We start from the raw sequence: 10,685 nt of genomic DNA on the forward strand, positions 1-10,685 counted from the left end.
AGAACAAATCAGACCAGCCATACTTTCATGCAATTGTCTTGCTTTGGATTTAAAACCCATTCAAAGTTAATTGGAATTTTTTATGTAGTTTCTGTGGTTCATAGCCTCTCGCCAACGTTACTGACGCACTTCGCCTGTGACCGGAGAATGGTAGAAGATAGGTGTTCAGCAGACTGATACATTTCATTCCTCTGAACAGATCCAAATGTACCGTTTCCAGCAATAATGGCAGTGCCATATCTTGTCTGTAAGGGAGAAAACAAAAGCCCGCAGAAATATAACTGAAGGTTATTTACTGTACGTCAGGAAGTTAATACAGCGTCTCTAAGAGAGATGAGATTTAAAGCTCCTTGAGAGATTTAGCCCTCTTATCTATGATAAAAATCAATAGCGGTAAAGACTCAGATGAGCACTGAGGAGACTGGATTGTCAGAAGTCCTGGAAAATATTACATGGAGGAAATGTATTCTTTTTTTCTAGACTAACACCATCACCTTTATAGTTAATGATCTGTCAAAAAGGCCACAGCAAAGCACGTCTTGTCAGTAATAAATGAAGGGATTCTCCAGTGGAGGTGACGTCTGAGTTTTGAATTACAGTTTCACATTATACTGGAGTTCACCGGTAGCCACACTGTTACAACAGACTGTTCTCAAAGGCCCATTATCTTCAATCTAAGTATCCTAATGTTTTGTACTGTAATAGCATTACAGGAAACAAGCCCTTGTTCTATTCAATGTACCTAATTAGACCACAGTTCTTGGCGCCAAAGGCTCTCTGTTGCACAGTTCTTTTGCAAATAATTTATTGGCTCATGGGTGTTTGCTTTCATCAGGAATGCATGTGTGGAATTCATTGCAGTGGAAGTGGTCGATGCGACTGCTGTGTAATCTCTCTCTGTCCGAAATTGGCCTTTAAATGGCCGTTGATCAGCATTTCATTTGTAAACATTTACAGAAACCACTCCACTTTCCCATCAAGTGTCAGTGGTTTGTACCCTTAATATGCTCAATTGTGCTTTTGGAGGAGACATTTTGAATTACTGATTGCTCAATATGGAGATGATAACCGGGAATTCAGGGTGGGATTGTAGTACATCCATTCACACAATAGATGGCAGCATTCCATTAGCAAAGCTCCCGCTTGCATGTGATTACGCAAGTCTTTATGCCGTGTTCCAAACTTTCTCAAGAGGTGAAACTTTTTTTTTCTTTTTCATAATGACCACCACTACCTCAGCTATAAAGCTGCTTTTATTGAAATGACTATTCATTGCTATTCACACACCCAGGAAACAAGAAATTACAGGAGGCTTTCAGCCATTCATGGAAGATGTAGTTTATTGTCCCTGTGTTCTGGATGTAGTGGCTACGTTTGTTAACATGCTTTGGCCACTGAATTACCTAGTTAAATGGGACGCTTGGTGTTCCAGCGGTCTCAAAAGGTCCGGACATCTCAATGACTCGTGTCTGGAGATTTCACTGTGCATCACCCATGCCTCTGCCTCTGCTTCCGCATGTTCTTATTAAAATGGGCCCCCTAATCTCAATGCAATCAGTGTTTTCCCCGCCTTGTCACAGTGACTGGCAGTATATCCACGCAAGTGCCGTGTGACATGAGGGCCGTCTCTCTCTCTCTGCAATGTAGCTGAAGGGCTCCAGCCTCATTAATATTCAGTCCATACCACGCTGACCTATTTGTGGGCTGCTACTCCTGGGCAATCGTACCTCAATTCTGTGCTGTTGGGTGCCCGTGGTTCTGCTCACTGGAACGGTGGCAAGTTGGTGCTGCTCCAGAACACAATGAAACCAGAACCCCCCACACCATATTCTCATTAATATTACCATCACAGGCCCCTTGTCTTGTGCAGAGAGCTTTTTTGCTTTAGTCAAAGTACTGCAAATTTTCTGAAAGGAAAAAAAATAAATAAATAATAATATATATATATATATATATATATATATATATATAGATTTAATTCACCCTTCTGTTATTTTTAAGGGTTTTCTTCTTCCATATCTGAATCTATATCTTTTACATTTTGTGTTTGTGTTTTGAATTGTTCTGTCTTGTGAATGATTTGTGCAGCATACTGCACATGAGGTTCTTGAAATATCCTGTGGGTTTTAGGGGGTAATTTGTCAGGCCGTCACACTATTGGCTGTGCCCTTATCCTCCAGTGTTTGTCCTGGAATGTTGCGTTTGTTTCTTCAGGTCTGGCTCTGGGTGCCAAATTATTAACATGTCCTCTCAGGACACTATGTTAAATGTACCGGACAAACACTGGACTCAAAAACACATCCCATGGTATGGACATGTAACAGCTTTAACCTCTGTGTATTTGTATGTATTAAATACATATATTAAAGACAGCCTCAGAATGTTGAATGAATTTCAATTCATTAAAGGACCACAGGCTAGCCTGGAGCAAATGTACAATTCTTTTGGGCTCCAGAGTATGATTTAAAAATGCTCTGAGGACTGTTTTGAAAGAGAACTTGTTAAATTAATCGTGACATTCTTATCGATTTAGAAAGGCCTCTATTTGGTTGATTCCATTTCACAGCAAGGCATAGGTCCTGGTGATCAGGTATAAGCAATTTCTCTTGAATGATGATTATTACTACTGTATTATTTTTAAAGTGCTCCATTCAAACGTAGGCCACAGTATCGACTGTAATCTGTTTAGGTCTGTGTCTGCGAGAGGAGCTTTCATTACGTACAACTGGGTCGGCTGGTTCAACTTTCATAGCATTAATCGCTCATAACTCTTTCCATCTGCAAATGCGTTTTTTATGGGTTCGAATTTCATCAGGTGAGTGAGGTGGAAAGAGGTGACGTGGAGTGGGACCAGCCTGTCTGCAGTCTCGGAGCAGCACACGGTGCGACCCTTTCATGTCACAGTCTGTAAAGTCCCCCTTTTGTGACCTTGGGATATTTTTGTTAAAAGAAGGAAAGGGCAAAGGGGGTCATGTTTTCCGCTCATTTCACTCAATTGGTGGAGCACTTGTAGTGAGAACTTGATCACAAACAGAAGGCCCGAGGGGCTGCTTATCCTAGTTGTCTTTTAAGAGCTATTAAAAGGGAAGGCCATTAAATGGAGGGTCTGAAGCTCTCTGGGTAATGTATATACTTTTTGTGGAATATCACATGGTTATGGTAGCAGTTCTGGTCTGTGGCTACAACCAAGTATACGGTGGGATTAAGCAAGGAAGTTACTTGGGGTCACCAGATACTAAGTTCACGTCATACAGAAAGCTGTCATGATTTTAACACAGACACACTTGTAAATTCCCCACCAGGTATGCAAATCTGACAATTATATAAATTCCGTAAGGTCAAAGGAGATCAGGGGAAGAGTCGCCCAATTTAGAAATTTTGCCTGGGGCTCCATCTTAGGCCTGTAGGGAAATGAAACATAGAATGTTAACTGCATTCATAACATCAGAGGGGTGACCTCTGTCAGATTTGCAGCTTACATAGTTTGCAGCTATTTAACATACATACCATTCATTGATTCACCACATTTGTTTACACTTGTAAAAACACTGTCATGAAAGATAAGTCTTTTACCATCTTTCATTTCAAATTTAACATGTAGGGCAGCTGTTTTCCAACATCAAACACTTGACCGTTGAAGATGCAAATCACGTTGGAAGAATCATACTAAGCCCCACTTTTTAGGTTGGGTAAGGCTGTGGCACACACTGAGCGGTCCCAGGAGAGCAGTTTTTATCTGGGGATAGAGGAGTCACTTCCACGCCAATGAGCATGTCCCTTGGAAACTGTGGTGGAAAACACAGCAATCTCAAGCACCTGTTCTCATGTCATTTTCACCTCCATCACTGCCAGGAATTCGATACCATTCCCAGCAATTGGGACGAAATGGCCCAGCAAACTGTCCCTAGCTGCCAGGCCCAAACACTGTAATCACCAGAGGGGGATGGGTTGCAATCTGCATACTGCTGCACAGCCAAAGACGGCCCATGACCCTCCTGTGTGTGTGTGTGTCTGTCTGTCTTAGCTTAGAAATCCTCACATTTTCCATAGCTCAGAATATAAAAAGAAAATCAACAGAGGAACTCTCCTGTGTGCTCGGCTGTGATCCCTGCCTGTCTGAGAGACTGAGGGGCACTGCGAGGTGAACGCAGACCAGCAAGGGCCCCTTTTTAACTTTTACACTCTATATACAGGGAAACAACCAACAACTGAGCAAACAGTAAAGCCACTGCAGAGTAGGGCCATGGGGAAAAGGAAAAGGAATGAGATGAAGAGTGAGGCCTGGCAGCAGTATAGAGGGAAAAAAGTGATGCAGGCCTTGTTATCAGAGTTTGTGACCTCTCTCTGCGCTCATCACCCTGCTGCTGAGTTGCATTTACCATGCATACTGCCCACAGATCACTGGGGTTGTTTGTGCTGTCTGCTTCGGGGTATCAGGCAAATCCACTTCACCTCCAGCTGAACTGCCAGTCCAGGTATGCCCTCACAATAGCTTGCACCTTACATATACACAACATGCACAATATGTACATTGATGTTAATCTTCATGCTTACTGCTTTCAAGAAAAAAACTCTGGTAATTCTTGGTTGATCATCTTTTTATGTGTCAAGCTATACAAGTTGTTCTTTTGCAAGATCTTTCTGACTCTGCCTCTACTCCCCGAACTTGGTACATATAGTCTACCCTGCATACAGATTGCTTGTGCTCTAATAGCTGATACTATTTCTAGGTTTTGAGTTATAGCCACATGCAGCCCCTAAGGAAATGCATGCATAATATTCGGTCCCAACATTTCAATGTTGAAAGATTATGATGATTCTATTGTGCTGAACATTCTGCCTGCAACCCAGATAACACCCACTGCAACTTTTTCACATTATTTTTTAATGTTGTGGAAATGTGTTGGTTGGTAAAATATAAGCTATACAGTTTGAATTTACTTTACATATATACCAATTCTATCCTACTGTCTTTGACCAGTCCAACCCACAAACTTTGCAATATCGTACCACTTACCCTGCAGCAATTTGGCCATATCTACTCTACCCTAACAAACATATTTTTCAAACAGTGCCATACTGTACCTACCATACAATAATTCAATACTAGAATAATATCCTGCTACACTGTTCATTTCGTGACTCTGTCTTACAGTACTACACCCATCCTACATTCTAAACTTTTGTTGTGTACCTTATGACAAACGTATTACAGAATAACCCACTGATTACAACTAATGGGTCCACAAGGTTCAATAAGTTTTGAAGGAAGTAGTTGAAAGGACTGCACGCCATGCTTTCTTTTCATGGAAAATGGCTGCTGAATACTTTTGTTGTTGCACTGCCCTATTGGTCTGCAGAGGGAGGGCAAGACTGAGTCACCATGGGTGCTGCTGTGTCATCAACAGGTTGATGGCCATTCGTTGATTGGGCTTATAAATAGAATAACAAATTTGGTCAGGGGGTTTGTTTGAATGTTTGGTTTTGAAACCATTTAGGCACCTATATTTTATTTGTTTATAGCGAAGAACACTTTACCCAATTGAAACAGCAATCATGTCCTATTAATGTAATGATTATTACTTCCTTCTCCTGTCATGCCATGTCTGAAGACACAAGATTTGTAGACAGCCAGCTTTACCTCAGATGAGATCTTGCTAGTTTGTTTGGATGAAGCCTATCTATTCTTTATTTATGCACCATGCCTGCCTGAGTAAACAATGCATGAAGTCAGACAACATCTTTTGAAAAATAAAACCCAAGATGTTTAATTGGCAAATCTGACATTCTGTTATTATAATAGGCTTCCCTCTGCTTTTGCTATAGGACAAAGCTTGTATGAATATGTGTTGTGGCTGGCATAATGATGACATAATATGACCTTTAAGTGAAATATAGAAAATATTGAATTGTGTATTGCGTCGTGTTGATCTTGCTTCCAACACCATCTCTTAAATGCAATCAAAATCAACTCACCCTCATCTGTTTATTTCTATGTTTTCAATAACTGTGAAAGTATGTTACATTATGCCATTGCTCAAATCATTGCTGTGTATTTGGAATGATAATTCATTCTGGCATCTGCGATTACAAAGGTTACACAGGAAAGTTTTGCAGTCTTTAAAAGATGTAGAGAGGGAAAGGTGAGATTTTCCCTCCCCCTGCTGTTCTTTATGTCCTGTGTTCTGTTCTGTAGAGAGAGGTGTAGAGGCCACTCCTTATCTGCTGCAGCTTTGGTCAGATGAAGTGTTATTATTGCAAATCATCAGACCATTGCAAATATGTTAAATGGATTTGTAAAGCTGTAGCACCAGGGAAGGAATGAAGTAGAGAATGTATCTTCAAAATGTATAGTTTTACTGAAAATATCAAGATTCAGAAATGGATGACACTTTGATGTTATGGTAATTAAAGCAATTTAAAGAAAAATTACTGCTCTTTTAAAAAAAACTGCATTGAAAATGTGTTTACTTGCATGAAAATCATGTTATGCTCAAGCTTACCCGTAAGTGGTGGGAAATTGGGGTTATTTCCTGAATGAAGTAGACCACTCACACTGTCAATTTACGCAATTATTCGGAGAACAATATTATTGATTAAATCGTGAATTTTTATGACTACACCTCAGGCACACAGATTTATTTTGGACTTACCACATAAATGCTGTGAAAAATGCTCACGTGAGCAAACAAAGGCTGTTAACTTCAACATTCTAGTTGGGTGTGAAGTCCAGTGCTGTACATGCCAAATATATGTTTACACAAATACACCCATCCTTCACCAAGGGTAAAAACACATAAAAATTGTAATAAGGCTTTGAGGCTTTGAGGGTTTGGCGCTTTACGACATGAAAGAGGATGTCTCACTTTCACATTCTAACAAGGTCGCGGCTGTCACTGGGTGGTGTGGTTTGGTGATGATATACCGTGGCCCACAGGAAATACTATTTTTCATTAGGCTGCTGGGATGCCGAGGAAAGCAGCAGCCTTGAGAGGTTCTTTTGCAGGCCACTGCAGAGTTGATATTCAAGGTGTTCAGAGCACCATCACAGGCCAACTCATGTCACAGATAAATGTTTCACCTTACACAGCCTCTAAGCTGAAAAATGATCCCATTCCCCTTTTTTCTTGCATTTCTTTCTCTTTTTTTCAACTCCAGTGAAAAGTATAAATGAGCACCCCTCTTCAAATCATTTAATCATCAAAGTTATTTGATATGTTATATAACATGTATGAGCCATTACCTTGATGAGTGGCGGTGATACTTCCAATGCCTATTTGCCCAGAGCAGAATCTATCTCCAAACTGTTGAGTGGAACTAAGACGACTCTGAGCTGCCGCAGTAAGTTGGGCAACAGTGTGCTGTAGTGGTAAGGAGCAGGGCTTACAACCCACAGGGTTGCCACAAGGTTCAATTCCCAGGTGGGAGCACTGCTTTCGTACCCGTTAGCAAGGTACTTATCCTGAATTACATGCTTTAAATTGATAGCTGTATAAATGGTTGAAATGTAGAAATATAAACTACGTAAATTGCCCTGGAAAGGGGTATGCTATGCAGTAATGTAATCTAAGGTAAATCAGTGGGAAGAAGTGAAAATTTCTTGTGGAGTTTTCCCACGAATAGGTCTCTGCTCCTTTACAGACAATAAACAGGTTGTAGATGTATTTGTCTTAGAGAGTCTACTGTTAAGGCAGGAGTTGTGCATTTTAAATATTTCATTGTTCAGAAATATTTATTTATTCCAAAACATATCTTTTGGAAATGTTTACTGTTATGAGAGCATTAAACCAGGGGTGTACAAATATGTATATACACAGGTAGTGTACACACAAACATTCTCTGTTTCACTGTGTAATGCAGCATTGAGAATTTTTTCAAACTGACATTTTATTACAGTAGGTGGAGTTTAAGGCGGACCATCAAAGAAGACCTAAGGCAACTTGTTAGTTAATGCTTTTCTCTGAAGTCTTTTTTTCCTTGAGAATAAAATGACTCTATTATTAAAATGAGTTGTTCTGGTGTAGATGTTCAGACACATTTTACAATCACTGTAAATCTTTTGAAGGCTCCATAAAAGCTAAAACCCATTTTAGACTGTTATAAACTCTAAACCACTGATCCTCTGTAACTCGGTTTCCTAATTATGGATCCCAGCAACAGGGGTAGATGATTGTGCTAAACTGAAAATTGTGAGATTTTAATCCATAGACAAGACAGCACCTTGTGCATGCTTTAGGAGAGGCCATTTGCGAAAGTGGTTCAGAAAAGCTGCAAGAGTGGTCGCCCACAGCCATGACAGAAGAAGACCACTATAATGCATTTGTGTATGGTGACAGGAGTGGCTCTGAGGTTCCCGTACCATGGGGCTGTTTGGCCTGGTTTCCAGCTCTCCCCAGCTCTTAATTACTTTAACCGGGTGTCATTGTGTTGGACCAGAAGTCCACTCACCTGCAGTTCGTAATCAGTGGCTAATTGAAAGGCACTAATAGACGCGGCAGGAAGCTTGCCGCGGAGAATAGGAGACGGAGGCCTCTTGATGAACAATGGCAAGCGGGAAACTCAGAGGGAGAGAGGGGAAGGGAGGGAGAGAGAGACAGAGAGAGAGGGAGAGAGAAAGATGTTATGTGGAACAGTGCTGTCCTTTTCACTGACTGCCAATTACTTCAGCATAGCAACTGTTTCCCTCTCCCTCCCTTTCCCTCTCACTCTCCCTCTTTCACTCACTCACCAATATATATATATATATATATATATATATATATATATATATATATATGCATTCATTTAAAATCTATCAATGGTCCTATCACATTTATATATACACCTCACACATATATATATGTGTGTGTGTGTTTGTGTACGTGTTTCTCTATATCTCACTTTCTCTATCACATAAAGCTTTCATGGACAGGACAACAAGTGAGTTGAAGTGTACACTCCATGAATGACACTGTAATGACACCCGTGTTGATTCTATTATTGTTATTATTACTTTTTTCTCTCAGTTGTCATGGAGGTAGCGTAAAGTGGGCACACAATTCCTTTAAAGAAACTTCATGTCGAATCAGCCTTGACATTAATAGCAACTGAAGAGTGCAAACAATGTGAACCTCTTCCACTAGGTATTAAACATTTTTTCTGGGCTCCCGAGTGGCTCAGTTGGTAAAAGCACTCGTTCTGAGTGTAGACTGAGTGCTACGGCCCGGGTTCGGACCCGACCGTGTCACTAGCCGACAGTGACCGGGAGCTCACAGGTGGAACACGTTGGCTTCGTTCCACCGGGGATAGGGGTGGGTACGTCAGCAGGAGTTTTGGTCCCATTAGCAACAGCGACCCCCGCTGTTGCTAGGGCGCCTGTGGTCCCTCTCTATCTTCATCTGAAGACACAGCTCTTCCGCTCTCACCTGAGCACCTGAAATACTACCCTTAAAGGAACTTCTCATGTCTTGAACTGTCTCCTACTAAACTATAAAATAAAATAATTTAAAAAATGTAATCTAATGGTTTAACACACTCGTTAGCTTTACCTGCTAGTTTGTACCTTGCCTGGCCAACCTTTGAAACCTGGTCATGCAGTGCTTCTAATATTGTTGACTCCATATGGTTTTCCCCTTGTGTTGTATTATACCTCAGTTGTAAGTTGCATTGGTGTTCTGTATTCTGGCATTGAGTAATTTGGGCTTAAATCCTGAGTGGTGCCATTACAACCCTTAGAAAAGTACTTTGCCTTTATTGCTCCAGGAAAAAAAAAATTAGGTTACAGAATATAAAAAACATACTTTATGAATGGACCTGGAAAAATATGTATGCAAAGGCGATAAATAATGTAGTTATAATGTGTGAAAAATGCATGGTTGACAAAATATGCACATGTATAGTTCTTCAGTCCTGCTGGACATAAATCCATTGCTACCTGTCTCTTCTTGAAACGTTTTCAAGTGTGTCATAACAGTAAATGCTCCACGAGGGGTTGTTTCACACATAATGATGCCTCAGAGCAAGCATTCAGAGATGTCGATCTCCTCCCGGTTCATCCTCATACAAGCCATAAGCCAAAATAACACCATTCCCTCTGTAAGCATAACATTTTTACTAATTTGCATTCACTTTCCTTGGGAATATCATTAATCTTGCATTGCGCCCTCATAAGTTCAAGAAAAAAGGCTCTTCCTTGCTGTTCACATAGGCTTTGTTGTAAGGATCTTTGAGTACCTCTTAGTTTCCCTCCAATTTATCCTGCACTGCTGTAATGAATATGCTGACAGACAATTTAGCATTGTGTGGTATGGTGGATTAACGAGGGAACCAAGTACAGCTGCTGAACACAGATAGTACTGGTGGCTATGTTTACTGAAAATGTTGAAACAAAGTGGTTCACAGATACTGTGTGTGTGTCTGTGTGAGTATGTGTGTATGTATGAATGTCTGCTTGTGTGTGTTTGTATACATACAGGTTCGGTACACACATTCACCAGAGTAATAATACAGTATCTGAGGAGGTTTACAAAGTGACAGTTTATTACAGTAGGTAGTGCTGAAGTTTGGACATTATCAACAGTCAAAGACAACTGGGGGTTATTTGTTAGACAGTGAATTATCTGGTTTTTTTTTTTCCTTGGGAGAAAACTAGTGAAACTAGTTGTATGGTGCAGTGGTTATACATATCTGAAGGCTCATGACTGAAG

Source organism: Megalops cyprinoides, chromosome 3 (genome assembly GCF_013368585.1).
Source record: "Megalops cyprinoides isolate fMegCyp1 chromosome 3, fMegCyp1.pri, whole genome shotgun sequence".
NCBI classification, from domain to species: domain Eukaryota; kingdom Metazoa; phylum Chordata; class Actinopteri; order Elopiformes; family Megalopidae; genus Megalops; species Megalops cyprinoides.